Below are 20,071 nucleotides of genomic sequence, written 5' to 3' on the forward strand. Positions count from 1 at the left end.
TTTGTATCAGTGGAGCTGGAACTAACCTGGAAGCCACTTCCCCTGAAGGTTAGCTATAATAGCTTTGTAAAGCATTATGCAACGTCATAAGGTAGAACATCAATCAATGGTCCAGCAGGAACTTCAAGACAAAATAACCACATCAGTGACCAGCAGAGCATGAAATATTGGTGCAGTAGTGGCACTTTTATCTTGGGGGCAGTCAACAGCTACCTAATTGTCTAAAAGCCCCACTCAATGGAAGGAAACTCATGTGTGGTACTGTAAACATAGCCAAATACATATGACTGGAAAGGTCATAGATCTTAGAGAAAACCCCCAAACTGTCACATCCGTAGACTAATGTAATTTCTCACTATGTGCAAAATATGTATCCTTATATTTACAGACTCAGTCACCACTCATCAAAGAATCTTCTTTTGCACCAGTCGGAAACTTTTACAGAGTACCACAACTGGTCACACACAGACATTGTCTGTGAATTGCCCAAGTCTAAGTGGCACATCTACAATGCAACCTCTATAACTAAGACTCACAGAACATAGAACAAGGGGTAAAGAAGACAATAATGGATATCTCAGTTCTCGTTAATGACACTCCCTCATGCAACAGCAGGCCAGGAACACAAAAGGTCACAAATGGCCAAAGTGTAGAGACTAAGAGTCTGCAGAATACTGGTCCTCGGACAGGACTCCTATATTAAACTACACCCACCCAGGTCTCAGGGACCTTTATGTAAGAGTGGGTGGAAAGGTTGTAAGACCCAGGGAGTAGGTGCATGACCATATGAAAACAGACTCCTACAAACTCTTGGGACTATGTTTATATGAACCTACAGCAATGGTGTCAGCATGCACAGGACCCATGCAAAATCAGACAAAAACCTAGAACTGGGAAAATAGAGAGCAGACCCCAATCTTAGCTGAAGAAATATTGGCAAGTGATTACTGCTCAGTAAGGAAGAACTGATCTTCCTAAGGCAAGAGACTCTAGATAGACTGAGTAGACCTCATTGGATGAACTTGAACTTATGACATCTGGAGATACTAGCTTGACATAATAGACTTTAAGACAAATGAGAGAATGTATGAATTCCAGTGGGGGGCTATGGGAAGGTGCCAGTGGGGAAGGGGGTATAAAGATGGTTCAGATTGATTGGGATGTTCTGTATGAAATACACAAATATTCAATAAAAATATAAAAATAAAAATAAATAATATTTCATTAATAAGAAACAAAGAAAGGGGGCTGGTGGACTGAGTATGGTGGCATACACCTTTAAATCCCAGCACAAAGGAGACAGAGAGAGGTACACAATTCTGTGAGATAGAGGCCAGCCTGGTCTACATGGTGAGTTCCAGGCCAGTTGGGGCTACAGGGAGAAAAGAAGGGTGGCTGTCAAGATCATTCAGCAAGTAAAGGCACTTGATGCCAAGCCTGATGACCTAAGTTTGATCCAAGGAATTTACATGATTGAAGGAAAGGACCAACTCCAGAAGTTGTCCTCTGACTTCTGCATGTGTGGCAGGCATGTGCAATACACACACAAACACACATGGGGGAGAGAGAGAGAGAGAGAGAGAGAGAGAGAGAGAGAGAGAGAGAGAACAAATCAACTGCAAAAGAAATCAAGAAAATAATTGAGCCATTCCTGGAGCATAGATGAATGTGAAAATGGTCACATCAAAAGTGGGAGAAAAATTTGAAAAACTCAGCACCAACGGCCCTAACCCCCTTCTCTGCGGAATCACCATGGCAGATGGGACCATGTACACATATCCTGAAAACTGGAGGGCTTTCAAGGCTCTCATTGCTGTTCAGTGCAGTGGGGCTCAGGTCTGCGTGCTCTCCACGCCACCCTAATTCCACTTTGGCAAAACCAACCGGACCTCCGAATTTCTCCACAAATTGCCTGTATACAAAGTTCCATCATTTGAGGGTAACGATGGATTACACTGTCCAAGAAAAATAGAGATATTTGAAAGCAATAAAAGAAAAACAATATGTATTATATATGGCAACTTCCATTAGATTATCAGTAGATTTCATAGAAGAAATTTTACAGGCCAAAAAAGAATGTGTCAATATGATAGTATTAGGTAAATCACTTTGAATTCTAGTATAGAAGTTAAGAGAAAAATATTTTAAAATATTCAAATTATGACATCAATAGCATTAAGTAAAACTGTAGTTTTTGTGTTTCATATTAAGTTATTATCTTAAATATGTTATAACTGCAAGATATTTTATGTAAACCTATGGTAACCAAAGAACATACCTAGAGAATATACACAAAAGGAAAAATGAAAGCCCATTAAAACAAAAAATAAATAAATAAACAAAGTACAATGGAAGTGAGCAATAGAAAAAAAAATCAAGTATGAACAAATTATAAGATGAAGTGAATGCACTGTATAAAAATCTCAATAGCAAGTCATTTCCTACTAGTCATTACTCTGAATAGAAATGATTTAACTTCCCCAATCAAAAAATGCAGGGTGACTGAATAAGAAAGCAAGATCCACCTAGAGTTATGCCTTGGTATCAACAGGGGCTTGGTTCTATGACACACCCCTCACCCCTCCAATATGTAACAAAATCTGCACGTAGGCAAGTATGTTATAGAAAACCACAGTATTTGTATATAATCTATGTACTTCCTCTTTCATACTACAAACCATCTCTAGATTACTTAAAATATGTAATATAAATGCTATGCTATGGGTGTTAAATTGTAATTTTTAGGGAATAACAGCAAGAAATAAAGCCAATACATTTCCAGTACAAATTAAGTTTTGTTATGAATATTTTCAAGGTTTGCTTGGTTGAATCTGTGGATGTCAAAGTCACATATTGGGAGAGCTAGCTATATATGCCATTTACGAAAAACTCACTGTATGTTTAACAAAACTGCATGAAAATGAGACAGCAAAAATATTCCGTGCAAATGTTAAGGGGAGGACAGTAGATCTGACAATATTTACACCAGACAAAACAGACTTTAGGCCAAAAACTATCAGAAGACATAGAAAGACATTAGATAGTGAAAAGGAGATCAATTAACTGGAATGAAAATATGTATGCACAAAAGAGCATAAAGGGATAAATATATAGTAATACTATAACTATGAGGCTTTAGTAGCTCACTTTCAGTGATGGATAGAGAGTTTAGATAGGCAATCAAGGACTTGACAGACAACAGACTGAATGGGCCTAAAAGAGACATAAAATCAGTTCACTCAACTCAGCCGAATATGTATTTTTCTCAAGTGCCCTTTAGAACATTCTCCAGGACAGATCACATTTCCAGGTCACAATTAGCATCCTTATTTTGTAGTCAAACTTTGCCTAGTAGGCACAATCCATTCTTAAAGAGGCAAATAAATATAATAGCTCCCAGACCCTTCCAATACAGAAAATTGTTAGTTTAAAAAAGATAAGGAATCATGAAAGCTTCATACTATACTTAAGTAACTACTATTACCCTTCTGGAGAACAGATTTCAGGTGTTAGCCAAGAGAAAATATAGAAGAGGGATTACTCAATTTGGCTTTCTTGGATGATGAATTTAAGACAGGGTTACATGAATCTAAGCCTTTCAACAGTTAAAAAAGTATTAAAAAAGTAATCTTTGGGCTTTTTTACTCAAGACAGGAGGGAAAACTAAAACGTGTGGTTCCCATATGGTTCAATACTAATCACAACCATTCCCTTAAAGAGTCTGATGAAATAGGTGAAGGGAGAAGAAAAGGGGCCCTGTAAAAATTGCACAAAGTGGAGTAGGATTGACAAAAATATTATGGCACCAGAGAGAGGAATCAAGAGTACAATTTTACTTAGCAGGACCGAACTAGAAACCCTTAGGCAGGTGACTTACACTCATGTGAATTACTAGCCAATGCATCCACAGAAAATTTTAAATACTCACTAGTGGTTTACAATTAATACTCAGTAAACTGAATTATTGCAACTGAAGCTACTTAAATATTCCTGATTTCTGAAATGTAATTAAATTGGTGCATATATGGAATTAACAGCAGTATCATGATCCTTTAGAAGACAATATACGTTACCCATCGAATTGACCTGTCTGGGTAGTACATCATATTTTTGCCTAATTTATTAGATAAGCATATCACACTCAAACTAAGAGTGTATCTCACTCAATCTGAGCGTGGCCAACTTCACAGACAGAAATTTACAAATTTTCTATTTTGTATTCATCATTTACAAAATACACATACAAATGGGGGGCACAGTCACTGTGAAATTATGGAGGAGGGAGGCAGGATATGAAGAAGAGGAGGAAGCAGGAAAGGAAGACGTTCCCATAAATGTCTCTCTCTCAATCAATCTCTCTCTCTCTCTCTCTCTCTCTCTCTCTCTCTCTCACACACACACACACACATACACACACACACACGCACAGAAAGTAAATCTATCATCTCTAGATTGAACGGAGAAGTATATATTTTCAAAAAGCAAAAGTTTTTAGCAGTTTGTGTAGAGAATAGTAATAAATGTTAAAGCAAGGAAGAGAAAAGATCAGACTGCAGATAAAAGTGTAAGAAAACATTTCCTTTAGTGTTGTTTTTCCTTTAGCTCTGTGTGTACATGGTGGGGGAGAGAGCGAGAGAGCGAGAGAAAGAGAGGGAGATAGAGGGGTAGAAAGAGGGAGAGAGAGGGAGGGAGGGAGAGAGGGAAGGAGGGAGAGAGGGAGGGAGAGAGGGAGGGAGGGGGAGAGAGAGAAAGAGAGAGAGAGAGAGAGAGAGAGAGAGAGAGAGAGAGAGAGAACATCAAACCCTGGGTAAATATTGTCCTGGGTTCTATCCCCGGCACCATAAAAACTCAGATAATAAAGAGAAAAAGTATTGAAATAGAACATGGTGACCATTAGAGGAGACAGAAAACTTGCAGGATTTGGGAGAAGGAGGAAACAAAAGATGACACATTGGACAAGTGGAACAATAAATATTATTTGTGATAACCTTCAAATTAGGTAAAATTCAGTTAGGTAGAAATGTATTTGAAATACCATGATGAGCAAAGCACTGAACATGTTCAGGAAACAGCAAGTTATCACATTTGGGGCTAAGAATATGGATGGGGTCTTGGTGATGGGCATCAGCTCTGGAGATGGTTTTTCTGAGTTCAAACCCTACTTCTGCAGTTTACTAACTGATCATCTAAGTAATTCATCTGAATTTCCTTGTGCTTCTTTTTTCCGCCTATGTGAAATGAGAAAGAGTAATATAAACCTATATGGCTGCAGCGTAAATTGCATAACACATATAATATCACATAGAACAATGTTTTATATCCAATACATGTTAGCTATTTTTATTTATATAAAGTGCAAAGGAAGTATCTAAGATTTAAGGCTCAGGTGAAAGATGGGAGCTATATTATAGAGAATTTGGATGACAGACATAATGGGTTTAAACATAAGGCAAGAAGATGAAGGCTTTAAATAACAGAGTATCATGAAGGCAGATCAATTTAGTTTAGCTTCCTCCTTGTATAGACAAAGGCCCTGAAATTCTCAAAAAGAGAAAGTAACAGGATAAATTTTAAAGGTGTGAGCCTAGAAGCAGGGAAGCCAGCCAGCAGTTCAAAAATCCAGACACAATATACTGCAAGGGCTTGAGGTAGGGCACTAGGAGAAAGAAATGAAAGGGCTATTTTGAAGGAAGACTGACAGGATGTGGTAATACACCTGATAAAGGGATGAGTAAGTGGCGACTCCAAGATTTCAATCTAACTGAGTGAGAGGTGGGGAGGCCAAGAACAGGGCCTATACGGCAAGGGAAAGATAACAAGTTCCTTTTATAGTCATAATGGAGTATACAAAAAAAAAGAAAGAAAAAGAAGCAAGAAGGAAAGACAGAAAGGAGGGAGGGAGGGAGGGAGGGAGGAAGGAAGGAAGGAAGGAAGGAAGGAAGGAAGGAAGGAAGGAAGGAAGGAAGGAAGGAAGAAAGAAAGGATACTTCTGTAGACATTCTCTAACAAATAATTGAAAAAGTAAAGACTAGAGCTGCTTTGGGAGTCATGAGATCTCTTCATTGCTCTTTCTTGAGGAAAGAATAGTAGTCTACAGAGAAGTACAGAAAGAAGAGATGATAAATGATAGATAGATAGACAGACAGACAGACAGACAGATAGATAGATAGATAGATAGATAGATAGATGATAGATAGACATATGATAGATAGATAATAGACACCGACAAAGACAGAGAGAGAGACACAGACATGGGCATGCAGGGTTGAGCTATGATTTTTTTTTTAAGAAATAGAAGAAGCATTTCATTACAACAGCATTGACATATTCAGTAACAATTTCCAGAGCTAAGATGCATCTCTTTCAGAACTGGCTGTAAATTTCTGGGTTTACAGTTGATTTAATACAATTCTACAATATTGTACTCAGTATAAACCCTATAAGACATAAAACTGAATGAGGTTTTAACCTTTAAAAAAGATTTCCATTTTATTATTAAAATGTACTGTTTCACACAGAAAAAGCTCATTTTTAACGCAACTAACACTTAGATATTTGCACATGCATCTCTAATCTCTATATATCTGATTATTACTAGTCACAGTCAGTTACTTTCTGAGCTCCTTGGCACCTGAGCATGGATATAAAGTCATCAGGTAGATTTCAATGCTAATATTTTTCATGTCTATTAATTAACATGAAGGAAATTTTTATGTTTCTTCCTCAAATATAACTCATTTTTTAAATTTATCAATTTTTTTCTGTGTATTTCATACAGGGCATCCCAAACAATCATTCATCTATATACCCACATCCCAAGAGACACCCACCCATGCCCCCCCACGATGGAGCCCATATACTCTGTCATCCCTGTTACTGTCCACTATGTTGTTAGTGCCCCCAGCCATTCCTGAGTGCATGTCAATCCACTGATTCTAGTCAGCCTATCTATAGTTCCTTGTTTTAGGAAGATCAGCTCTTCCTTATTTGGCAGCAAGCTGTTGCCAATATTCATTTAGATAAGATTGGGGTCCACTGTTCATTTTCCCAGTTCTATGCTGGGTCACTGTCTGGGAGTCTCTTGGGCCGACCTGGCCAACAGCTCAAAGGAAGGTATCTCCTGTCTGGCATTGTTTCTTGTTGTGTAGCCTTTAGCTACACACATGGACTCTTAAAGAATTATATTGATCCCTTTAATTCTTAGTTATACTTTCCTTTTGGGTGTTTAAGACCATGCAGTTGGGCAAGATAAACAAATTTATTTTTACTCTTAAGGTCATTTGAGGATTGGTTCCTCAGGGGTCACATGGTCTTAGGAGGAGCCCCAGGCTCCTTTCCTCTACCAGTTCCATCTATGTGAAGATAAATCAAAGGTCCTGCTCAACCTTTGACTTATCTTGGATGACTTCACTTGGAAGCATGGAGGAATTATTTCCTCTGTGTTGACTCTCCTCTTTGTACACTGGGCACTGGCTCAAGTCCATCTGGTAGGGCCTCCATGGCCTCTTTGATCAAGAGGACAGGTGACTCACCACAGTTACAGGACATTTTGAGAGATGCTCCATAGTCTCCTGGAACTTAGTCGACCTAGGAGGGCAAGGAGCAAAGATTGTCCTTCAAGTCCCTCTGAACAAATTAGTGTAGGCTTCAAAGCATGGTTGATAAACATCCAAGAAGGTTACTTCCACCAGTCTGGTACTTTTAATTACCATGTGCTATGTAGATAAAGCTTGAGCAAAGACCAAAGGTTCTCAGATAAACCTTGGCAATGCGTATATTATGTTCCTTGACCTTGTATGTATTGGTTGGACTAATATTGTTCCCTCTGTTTTTTTTTAAACTAGCTAGGCATTATTTAACTCTCACATTGTCTAATCCTTCCAACATGGATTTCCCACTTAAAGTGCCCCCATTTTTCCTAATTTCTCCCTTAATAATACCCTTCTCCTATGGTCCCACCTCTCTTGAGCTCCTTCTTTCCCTTTATCCCCAAGGTTCCTTGTATAACCCTCCCTCCCCTGTTCCCTTAAAATAACCCCATTTTTATCCATGTCATCCTTATTAACACCTAGTTCCTAACGTTCTTCTCTTTCAGATTCTTTCTTTTCCTTTACCTCCCTGATTCCTTTCCATTATCCTGGTTCCTGTAATTATATCTAGATACATACTCACTTATAAGGATTTGGTGGTAGAATCCACATATGAGGGAGAACATACGTCAATTGTTTTTCTGAGTCTGTGTTATTTCAGTTAGTATAACAGTTTCCAGTTCCATCCATTTACCTGCAAATTTCACAATTTCATCTTTCTTTACTGCTGAGTAAAGCTCCATTGTATAAATGAATCACATTTTCATTATCCACTCATCAATTGAGGGACACTTAGGTTGCTTTAATCTCTTAGCTACTGTAAAAAGAGCAGCAGCAAACATGGATGTACAAGTGTCTTTGCAATAGGATGAGTTCTTTGTTAAGTTTGCAGTCCCACCAGCAGTGGATGAGTGTTCCCTTCCCCACATCCTCTCCATATTTGGTATCACTTGTTCCCTTGATCTTAGCCAGTCTGACTGGGGTAAGATGAAATCTTAAAGTGGTTTTAATTTGCATTTCCCTAATTACTAATGATGTTGAACACCTTTTAAGATGCTTCTTAGCCATCTTTAATTATTCTTTTGAGAACTCTCTGTTCAGCTCCTTATCCCATCTTTTAATCAGGTTACTTCCTTTCTTGATTCTTTATTTTTTGAGTTCATTAAATATTCTGGATGTTAAACCTCTGTCAGATGTGTTGTTGGTAAAGATTTTCTCCCATTCTCTGGGTTTACTTTTCACTTCCTTGGTTGCTTCTTTTGATGTACAGAAGCTTTTCAGTTTAATGAGGTCCCATTTGTTGATTATTGATCTTGTTTCCTGAGCAATTGACGTCCTGTTTAGAAAAGCATTTTCTACACCTATAACTTGCAGGTTATTGCCAATATTTTTTTCTAACAGTTTAACAGTTTCAGGCTTTACATTAAGGTCTTTGATCCATTTGGAGTTGACTTTTGTGCAAGGTGAATGATAGGGGTTTGGTTTCACTCTTCAATAGGTGGAGATCCAGTTTTGCCAGCACCATTTGCTGAACATGCTGTCTTTCCTCCAGTGAATATTCTTGGCCCCTGTGTCAAATATCAGGTGACTGAAATTGCACACACTCATGTTTGGGTGTTCAATTTTGTTCCATTCATCTACAGGTCTATTTTTGTGCCAGCACCATGTTGTTTTTATGACTATAGCTCCATAATACAGTTAAAAATCTGGTATAGTGGGGCTGGAGAGATAACTCAGTGGTTAGAACACTGGTTGTTCTTGCAGAAGACCCGGGTTCAAATCCCAGCACCTACATGGCCATAACTCCAGTCCCAGGGGACCCGACAGCCTCTTCTGACCTCCACAGGCACTGTACGACACGGGTGCACTTACCTACATGCAGGCAATACACGCATACAAATAAAAACTAATAAATAAATAATAAAATAAAATCTGGTATAGTAATCCCCCCAGCATTGCTCTTAGGGCTCAGGTTTGCTTTGCCTATCAAAGGTATTTTGTGCTTCCATACGAATCTTAGGATGTTTTTTTTCCAATTCTGTAAATAATGTCATTGGGATTTTGATTGGCATTACATTGAATCTATGAATCGTTTTTGGTAGGACTGTCATTTTCTCAATATTAATTCTTCCAACCCATGAGCACGGGAGGTCCCTCCATCTTCTGATGTCTTCCTCAATATCTTTCTTTAAAGATTTAAAATTTTCATCGTAGAGGTCTTTAATGTCTTTGGTCAAGTTTATTCCTAAATATTTTATTTTTTGCAGCTTTTGTGAAAGGGAGTGTTTCCATGTACTCTTTCTCTGATTCCTTGTTATTGGTATATAGAAAGGCTACAGAGTTTTGTAGAGTAATTTTGTAACCTGCCACTTTATTGAAAGTGTCAATCATTTCTAGGAGTTTCGGGTGGAATTTTTGGCATCTCTTAAATATAATATATTGTCTGCAAAAAGGAATAATTTGATATCTTCTTTTCCAATTATTACTCTTTTAATTTCTTTCTCTTGTCTTGTTGCTCTTGTAAGAATTTCAAGCACTATGTTAAAGAGGAGTAGAGATAGAGGACAGCCTTATGGGGTTCCTGATTTCAATGGGAATGCTTCCAGCTTTTTTTCAATTTAGAATGATATTGGCTGTGGGTTTCTTGTATATAGCTGTGGGTTTGTTATATATGGCTTTAATTATGTTGAGGTGTGTTCCCTCCAGTCCAATTCCCTCGAGGACTCTGAACATAAATGCATGTTGAATAAAGTCAAAGGACTTTTCTGTATCTATTGAGATGACCATGTGGTTCTTGTCTTTGAGTCCATTTAAATGATTTATGACATTTATTGATTACATATATTGAACCATCCTTACATCTCTGGAATAAAGCCAACTTCATCACGGTGGATGATCTTTTTGTTGTGTTGTCTGTATGTGGTTTGCAAGTACTTTGTTGAGAATTTTTGCATCTATATTCATTAAGGATATGGGTCTATAGTTTATTTTTTGGTTGTATCTTTACATGGCTTTGGTATTAGAGTGATGCTGGCTTCATAGAAGGAATTTAGAAGTTCTCCCTCCATTTCTATCTTTTTGCATCAGTTAAGTAGTATTAGATGTAGATCTTCTTTAAATGTCTAGTAAAATTCTGCTGTAAACCCATCTGGTCCTGGGCTTTTTTTAGTTGGGAGGTTTTGTATTACTGTTTCAATTTCCTTATGTGTTATGGGTCTGTGTATGCTGTTGATCTCTTCTTGGTTTAGTTTTTGTGGTTCCCATGCTTTTAGTTACCTGTCCATTTCTATTAGGTTTTCAAATATGGTAGGATATAGGTTTTTAAAGTATTCCCTTGTAATGTTCTGGGTCTTTTTGGTGTCATGACGTTTCCCTTTCATCTTTGATTTTGTTGATTTGGACGTGCTCTTTCTTTATTTTGGTTAACTGGGCTCAGGGGTCCGTCAATCTTGTTTATCTTTTCAAATAACCAGCTCTTGGATTCATTGATTCTTTGTGTTGTTTTCTTTGTTTCTATTTCATTAATTTCTGCTCTGATTGTTGTATTTATTCTTGTGTGCTGGGTTTGGGTTTCATTTGTTGTTGCTTTTCAAGTATCTTGAGTTGCAAGGTTAAGTCATTTATTTGTGTTCTTTCTGATTTTTTAATGAAGATACTTAGAGCTGTAAACTTCCCTCTAAGGACTGCTTTCAATGTGTTCCAGAGGTATTGTTCTGTTGTTTTGTCCTTTTCATTTAGTTTCAGGACTCCTTTCTTTCTTTCTTAATTTCTCCTTTGACCCATTCATCACTCAGGGGTGTGTGGTTTAATCTCCATGTCTTCATGTAGATATTAGGGTTTCTTCCGGTGTTGATTTCAAGCTTTATTGCATTGTAGTCTGACAGAATGCATGAAATTATTTCAGTCTTTTTGTATTTGTTTTGTGCCCCAGTATACAGTTGATTTTGGAGAAAGTTCCACAGGGTGCTGAATAGAAAGTATATTCTTTGGTGCTTGGGTGGAATATTCAGTAGATGTCTGTTAGGCCCATTTGATGTATGATATTGTTTAATTCAAATATCTCTCTGTTAATTCTCTGTCCTGTTGAGCTATCTAATGGAGATAATGGGGTATTGAAATACTGAACTATTAATGAGTTGTGATTGATCTGGGTCTTAAAGTCCTTTAGTACTGTTTTTATGAAGTTGTGTGCACCAGAGTTTGGTGAACATATGTTCATGTTTGTAATACCTTCTTGGTCAATTTTTCCTTTGATCAGAATGAAGTGGCTCTCTTTCTCTCTTCTGATTACTTTTAGTTTGAAGTTTATTTTGTCAGATGTTAGAATTGCAATGCCTGCTTTTTTCTTAACACCATTTGCTTGGTGTATTTTTTTCTCATCCTTTCACCTTAAGGTAGTGCCTGTCCTTGAAAGTGAGATGAGTTTCTTTCAGAGAACAAAAAGTTGGGTTTTGTTTCTTAATCCATTCAACTAATCTGTGTCTTTTGACTGGGGAGTTCAGTCCATTGATATTTAAAGTTATTAATGAAAGATGTGTGCTGATTCCTGTCATTTTTATTTCTGTTCACATTCTTGGTGTAGCTGTGCATTTCCACAGTTATACTTTCATTAAGTTTCTTTGTGTAACCCCTTGGGTATAGTCGTTCCTTTCTTCAGCTCTTTGTATGCTTCAAGAACTCTCTGAAGGGCTTGTTTTGTGGACATGCATTCTTTCAGCTTATTTACATCATGGAAGATTTTTCTTTCCCCTTAGACTATAACAGACATTATGGCTGGGTTAAGTAATCTGAGTTGGCATCTGTGGTCATTTAGAACTGGGAATACTTTGGTCCAGGCTCTGGCTTTCATAGTTTGCACTGAGAAGTCAGCTGTAATCCTGATGGGTTTTCCTTTATATGTGGCTTGTTGTTTTTCTTTGGCAGCTTTGAGTATTCTCTTGGTGTTCTATATGCTTCTTCTATTTGTATAAGCATGTCTTTCTTTAATTTGGGGAATTTTTTTCTACAATCCTATTGAAGATCTGGTCCATATAATTATCCTGAGAGTCTTCTCCTTCCTATATGCCTATGATTTGTAAGTTTGGTCTTTTTAAAAAAATTATTATTTTTATTTTATGTGTATGCGTGTATTGCCTGCATGTAGATAAGTGCACCCGTGTCATGAAATGCCTGTAGAGGTTAGAAAAGGCTGTTGGATCCCCTGGGAATGGAGTTATGGACAGTTGTTAGTGGCCATGTGGGTGCTGGGATTCAAGCCCAAGTCTTCTGCAAGAACAACCATTGTACTTAACCACTGAGCCATCTCTCCAGCCCCAAGTTTGGTCTTTTTATGGTGTCACATAATTCCTGCATATTGCATTCTTGTGTTTTCTTAAATTTTTCTTAATCTTTGCTTGAGTCGTCTAATTTGTACACTTCATCTTCCAGTCTTGATAATCTGTTTTCCATTTTGTTCATCCTATTGGTGAGGCTTTCTCTTGTCCTTTCTAATTGATTTATTGTTTCACTTCCTTCTTCACTTCAGCCTGATTATTCTTCAATATTTGTAACTCTTTTCTGAATTCATTCAGCAGTTTATCCCTATCTTCCTTCAGTTCTTTGATTTCTTTGTGTGTTCTTTAAATTCACTGAATTCTTTTATCATGTTTATAATTGTTCTTTTGAATTCCATGTCCTGTGTTATCTTTATGGTGTTCTCATTGTACTCCTCTACAGGACTGTTGGTACTTTATGGGGATATATTATTCGGGTTTTTCATGTTATTATTTTTTTGCAGTGACTTTGAAATGTGGATTTCTTTTGTAGTTTCTGATTCTTGTGTGAGACCCAAGCCTTCTTTTGTTGAGTTTAGGTCTGCTTCCTTTTGTAAACTTTGTGTGCCATTGTGGTTTACTTATTGGGCATGAGAAAGTGGTTGGTCTAGGCTTCAGGTTCTCTCTTTTGATTTTATATTGGAGGGGCCAAATTGATTTCATCTTCCTGCTCAGGGGTTCCCACAGAGGCCCAAGTTGGATGAGGATTAGATGCTCTCAGGCTTTCTCCTAAGGACTGGATTCCTCCAGGAAAGTTGCTGGCCCCAGGAAGCTGGGGGGATGGACTGCCCAGAGATGTAAGTGGAGGTGGGACCAGGAAAGCTGCTGCCCCAGGAAGCTAGGGGGCTGGGCTTCCAGAGATTCAAAGGGAGGTGGAGACTGGAAGAGGCTCTGAGCTATGATTCTTGATTCATTAAGAATAATGGGAAAGCAGGAGAGGGTGGAGAAATAAGATGATTTCTTGTCACAGAAATCATGCTGGTAAAAGTGTTTGGGGACTACCCAGTCAGAATGTTATACAAGAAACAATACTAATGGTGAAAGACCATAAAGAGTAGTTAAATAATTACATATAATATAGTTATTTTTTTTAATGGAGGTATATTGATAGTGAGGGATCTCTAGGATCTGCAAGAGGGGAAAAACAAGGTATAGACAACTGTTTTGGTATGCTATCTTTTGTGTAAGATACAAAATAAAGAATTTATATTCACATTTGCTTGTGCATGCAAAGAGACTCTGGAAAGGTACAATAAAAATAATTCAGTTGAAAGCCAGGCATGATGGCAGAGGCAGGCAGATGTCTATGAGATCAAGGCCAGCTTGGTCAACATAGTAAGTTCCAGGCCAGCTGTGGCTACAGGGAGACCCTGTCTCAAAAATACCAAAATAATTAAATAAATAAATAAATAAATAAATACAATAAATACAATAAATAAACTTCAGTTGTGGAAGTTCAAGTGGGCAGATGAGAGGCAAGAAGGAGCAGGAAGTTCTTTGCCTTTTCATACCTTTAAAGTCATGTGAATGTTTATCCATTCAGCAAATAACTGGAAAAATAAAGTAACTCTGTACAGACAACAAGGAGAATAAAGACAGGGAAAAGGCCAGTAAAACTGGACTTCAAGTAGGCCCCAGTTAAAGTCACATTGAAGAGGATTATGGAAGACACAGGTAATAAGAAAACAGAACTGCTTGGGTATACACACACAGACACACACACACAAGCATATACAAGAGGTCTATGAGCAATACATATATCATTGTCTTTAGAAAGGTACATAAGAAATTGATAACTATAGTTACTTATGGGCCTGTAACATGTAGTTTAGGGACAGGGATGAAGTAAGATATATCTATTTATATATTTTTATTTTGGTCTGTGAACATTTATCACTTCCCTAAAATCACAATTTAAACCAACTGTCCTAGTAAGAGGACAGGGAGGAAGGAAAGAAGGAAGTTAAGGTGGGAAGAAGGTTCTCTTTTACTAAAATTTTGTTGGCAAAGATAGGGAAAGCGAGAAGGACAGGTTTGTAGGGAGGGAGCAAGAGAGTGAAGCCCAGTGTTTGTTTATTGCTTACTCACTTCCCAGTTTGAGAAGCAACAGGAGTGTTGAGAAGAGCAGGCACTCTAAAAATTAAATAAATAAAATTTTGAATGCCAGCTCTGATTGAACAAAGTTTAGCAAACTAACTAACACTTTTGGCCTCCATGTCTATATCTTAGAAAGGGAAATTAATTACTAAGTACTTCTCCTGCATTATATTTTTTGAGTGCCTAATTAGTGGTATAAACTTCCCAGGAAAGTTTTAAAATGACTAGTCTGTGAGATTCACCTTTGCCCAATGCCACAGTATGATGCAAATAACATGGTCACAGCAATAGTTAACAGTGGGATTAGAAAGAGAACATAAGGCATAAAAATGAAATCTTTGAATTCAGAGGTGTAATAAGACAAGCATATGATCTGGACTCAGAGGTGGGTTCTCAATATTGCACCCACTACCACTTACTAGCTCACTTAATAAGAGCATTACTTTGCCTCTCTGAACATCACTTTTTTTTTAATCTGTGAAATAGGCCTACTACCACTTAATTTGTGGCAGTGATAAAATTATAGATTATGATATACAATTTCCAAAACATAAAAAGCACATAATTAATGGTAACTTTGATCATCTCTAGTCCAGAGTTAAGGCTCATAAGCACATGAAAACTGCAATGCCCATTTCCTATTGTGCATTTCCATTCCTTTGCCCCTTCAAACCAGTCCCCAAAACATACTAGCAGAAAGTCCTTCCTATCTGAGGCTCTGTCCGTTTGATAACAACAGTCCCCAAATGAGCTTTACCATTCCCACACCCTTAGAAGCATGCTTCTAAGAAAATTTAGAAGTAAGGAGTATAGTAACATTTTCTGCATCTCCCACTATTATGTGCAAAGATCAAATCATCTCCTGGTTAAGACTGCATCTGATAGTTTCACTGCTTCCATACTTATGAAAGATTCTGTTAAGGGTATGCATTTCCTAGGTTCCCTTTCCATATTATTTCTGAACGTTCATCCCAGTGAAACACACTCTCAAGCAGTAGACTAGTCAATAGCAAATTAAGAAAGCTCTCATGGTATTATAGTACTAGCCCTGTGAATTTCAACACTGAATTTTAACCTGTCCCTTTAGTACCCTGAGACTACAGACTGCTACAGAGACCTACACCAATGACATTAGAGCTCATTAGGAAGGAGGATGAAGTCAGTTCCTTCTGACCTTTCTTAGCATTCTCAGCTTTGAGTGAAACAGCGAGGAAAAAAACACCATGGTCAAATAAAGAGGACACTTACGGCACTATGTATAAATACCAGACAATGATTCACAAACAAGATGAAATAGAACACATTAAGGCTTGCTTAAGCTAAAGTGAAAACACACACACACACACACAGAGAGAGAGAGAGAGAGAGAGAGAATATTGACTTAAAGTCACTACCATTCTTCTGAAGGAGTGACATGCTTGAGTCAAAGCACAAAACTCACCATAACCATTCTGAGTATATAGCCAACAAGTGGAGTAGCTGTTGTGTTAAGAATCTCAGACCAACACTTCCCAGAAGCATGAGAATGTTGTCATCATATACCAGCAGATCTATCCCCCATGCAGGCCTGGAGACCACAGCTCACGCATAAGAGATGTAATAGCCAAACATTCTGGGGACACCCCTAGATCTACTACATCCCTTACTGCATCTAAGTTTACACTGGGATTCTCTCTTTAGAATTTACCCTCATCATTATTTTTTGTGTTCCCTCCATCACTAGCTAACCTTCAGGTGTCATTTGAGGTTTATCCCATTTACTAGATAGCATACCAAGACTAAGAAACTTGACTTACATATCAATTCATATCCTTTTTCTAACTTAGGCTTGGGGTGGAAAGGGAACTGAACAATTATTATGCACAAAATTCTTGTTTGGCACTTTATACATGTTCTCTCAACTACCAAGTATTCTAGAGAGTCTACACTGTATTTCATGCTGGGGATGACAAAGATAAAGAAGATACAACCATTGTCCAGCAAGTTGAATGCAAAGCCACAAAAGTACTCAAAGATGACCACTGGAAAATCATAACTCCAATATTCCAATGGAGAAGTTAGTCACTTCTACCTGGAGCAGTCTGAGATGATGCCCTGGAAGGTTGGAACTAGCACATAGGGTGGAAAGGGGCAGAGAAGTGAGGAGGTTAAGGACTGCAGTGTGAAGCAGGCCCGTGGGAAGAAATATAGGGATAGGGAATCAGAGGGCAGAATTTCCCAGTGAGCTTAGGAAACAGAAAGGATACCATTCTGCCTGAAAACCTGGGATCTAGAAGGAGTGCTAGAAATTAAAAGACTAGAGCCAGGTGGAGAATGGTCTGTAACACTAAGCAAAAGTACTTTGGGCTCTATTCTACAGGCAGCAGGGAAACATTAAATTTTAGGGGGAGTGAAGATGATCAAAGGGAGGAAAACCACTGAGGAGGCAACTACACTAGTGTAGTTGTTCCAGAAGGAGGCTTCTTTCCGCCTCTCCCAGTTTTTTCAAGATCTTCCTTCAAAGCTGTCCTTTCCCGTCTGAGCTCACCATCTCAGAGCTTATCATCATGCATCCCTTTCAAGTTGGGAGAGAATTCAATAACTCTTTTTATTCAGAATAAGGCTCCTGATTCTGTATTAAGGCTGGACCAGGGAAGAAGCTTGTGTGAAACTCCAAGTTTAGATGGAAGAAGGATGATGTAGTGTTTCCATTTCTGCAGCAGTATCAGTTGGCTTGGTCCCTGTGGTCCCTGTTTCCTTTAAGATCCCAACAGAAATGGAGGAAAAAACGGGAAAGGAGAGGAAAGAGAGGGAAGAGAAAAGGAAAAAGAAGAGGGCGAAACTTGATTGTCAAGGGCTTTTCTGGGACCTGTTCGAGGTTACTGTCACAGACTTAGACTAAAGTCCAGCTTTAAATTAGGGTCCAACCTAAAGGATGGGAGATGGGCCTTAACAGTGGAAATTAACTTTCCCTGATCCATACTTCTTTTGACTTTTATTAGTGGCTGGAAGGGGAGAAGGATGTAACTAAAACCCTAATGCAGCTGAGAAGGGCTAAGAGCCAAAACCATCCTTAAGCAGATACAGTCTGTGCAGGATCTGAGAAGTACAGAAACAGAACATTGTACATTTCTCAAAGCAAAGGCATGGAGGAAAGGTGAAAATTACATACTGAGCCCCTTATGTCCAGAGAAGAGTGACCCTCCCACCCAGGCTTACATAGCAGAGCAACAGTTAACAAGTCAGCTCTTGTAAAAAGCCAAGCATTCAAGCAATCTTTTCCACAAAAATCTCTCCAGTACCTAGATATTTGAGTGGATTTCAGATATAAATTATAAGTTATTTCACCTGGTCAGAAAGAGAGCCAGATCAAAGAACATAGGTGCCAATTAACTTTATAGCAAGCAGTATTGTTTTGTCTACAAAGAGGTAGGGGTGAATTTAGACCAACTTCCATAGTGCAAGTATCTTTAAAAAGTTCTGAATTTCAGTTCCTCACTCTATAGAAAATCAGGTGATGTTACAAAAAAGTAGTAAATATCTAGAAAGTCAATTCATGAAGGATGAGAAGCAGAATAAATGATGAATTGGTCCTCAAATTCGCAGACCCATACGCACACTAATTGAACTTTTCCAAGGCATTCCATTTAAGTAATAAAGGACATTAATAGTTAATCACTCAAATTTGCAAGTTTCAATGCTAAAGCAATGTTTGCCCACCAGATTTGCAGTAAATGAATGTGTGAAACAAATCCCTATCTCCTTTATTTTAGTGTGGTGAGGCCACCACCTAAAGACAATCACATATGAAAGTTTAACAATATTTTTAAAGGTCACATTGAAACTCCAGTAATTGGAGGTTTGCCTCATCAAGTCACCATATTTTGTTTTACATATAAAAATCAAAAAACAAATAAAAAATTCAGAAAACAAATCAAAAAATTTTAAACATGTAGGCAAGTCAATTGATCAGGTTCAGCAGCCTCAAACCATTTTATCATGTCCAAGGTTTGGCATTCTGACAACTTCTTTTTTGTGGTTGTTTAATTTTTTCCACTTTCTCATCACTTGAAAGTTCTATTTATACAAAAAAGAACTCAGATGACTAGGTATCCTGCAGATTGGAGAAGTTAAGCTGGATCTGAAAGCTCGTTAAATCACAAAACAGACCTGTTTTCCACATCTTCAGGGTACAAGATTTTCTTGACAGTTAACTAATTTACACAACAATCAATAGATAAGTAAATTGTGTGTATTAACCACTGTGTTCCTAACATAATGACATGTTGTTTTAACTGATAAACAAATGTAAACAAACTCTTTTCTCCTAGTACCCACCTGTCTACTGGGCTACCTAACTTAATTGTTCTACAAACAGTATCAGAAAATCCCTTAGCTACAAACTGGTTTACCTTCCCAATCCTCATCATCACTCAGTCTTCTACATCATAAATAGGAGCTTCACCTCTGATTCCTACTACTTCTCCTTCATTTCTTCAGTAGTGCACATTATGACTAATCTTTGGTAACTTGACAACTATAACAAGTCAGCACACTGCCAAGATAACTGAATCCTTCAAACTGTCCTTTTATTGTTCGGTTTAGGTCTTTCCTCATGCAAGTAGTTATGTGACGAGTATTATACTAGGTACTTGGTTTAAATTTGTTAATTCTCCAAACAAAAAGGGATATCTACTTCCAACCTGCATCCACGGCTCAGTTTTCTTGGTTCTCCAGCATACCTGGCTCTAATCTGTTCACTTTCATATCCCATTATTCAGCCTCAACCAAGCAGCTCTCCATTGACTCTTTTATCCATCTGCATGAGCAATATGACATTATGACATTAGGCAAGTTATCCAATCTCTCTAGTGCCTCAATTTCCACATTTAAAACAAGTTGACAAGTTGACAGGTATTGTGTTAGAAAACTAATGTCTGACTTGGGGTATGCATTATACGAGTATATGTTAGAAAACAAAAGTAACATCCATGAAGCTCTGTGCTGGTTTCATAGGCCACAGAAAGAAGAGCTCAACTCTTAGAATGGGCATACAATAAAAAGTTAATGAATTAACTAATAAGTAATAAATGA

The 20,071-nt window shown here is 37.9% G+C and overlaps 1 protein-coding gene across 3 annotated transcripts in view; it reads right to left on the reverse strand.

Moving 5' to 3' along the window:
- Window positions 1-20,071, reverse strand: part of Shroom4 (shroom family member 4) — a 314,107-nt gene that overhangs the window by 282,986 nt on the left and 11,050 nt on the right. The window contains exon 2 of one of the 3 annotated variants that reach the window (XM_029561279.1): window positions 19,674-19,796. The exons of the other annotated variants lie outside the window; for them this stretch is intronic. The gene's annotated coding sequence lies outside the window, so the exon portion shown is untranslated. The remainder of the gene's footprint in view (window positions 1-19,673; window positions 19,797-20,071) is intronic. 3 annotated transcript variants of the gene reach the window in all.

Source organism: Nannospalax galili, unplaced genomic scaffold, assembly GCF_000622305.1.
Source record: "Nannospalax galili isolate Female #2095 unplaced genomic scaffold, S.galili_v1.0 scaffold1534, whole genome shotgun sequence".
NCBI lineage: Eukaryota > Metazoa > Chordata > Mammalia > Rodentia > Spalacidae > Nannospalax > Nannospalax galili.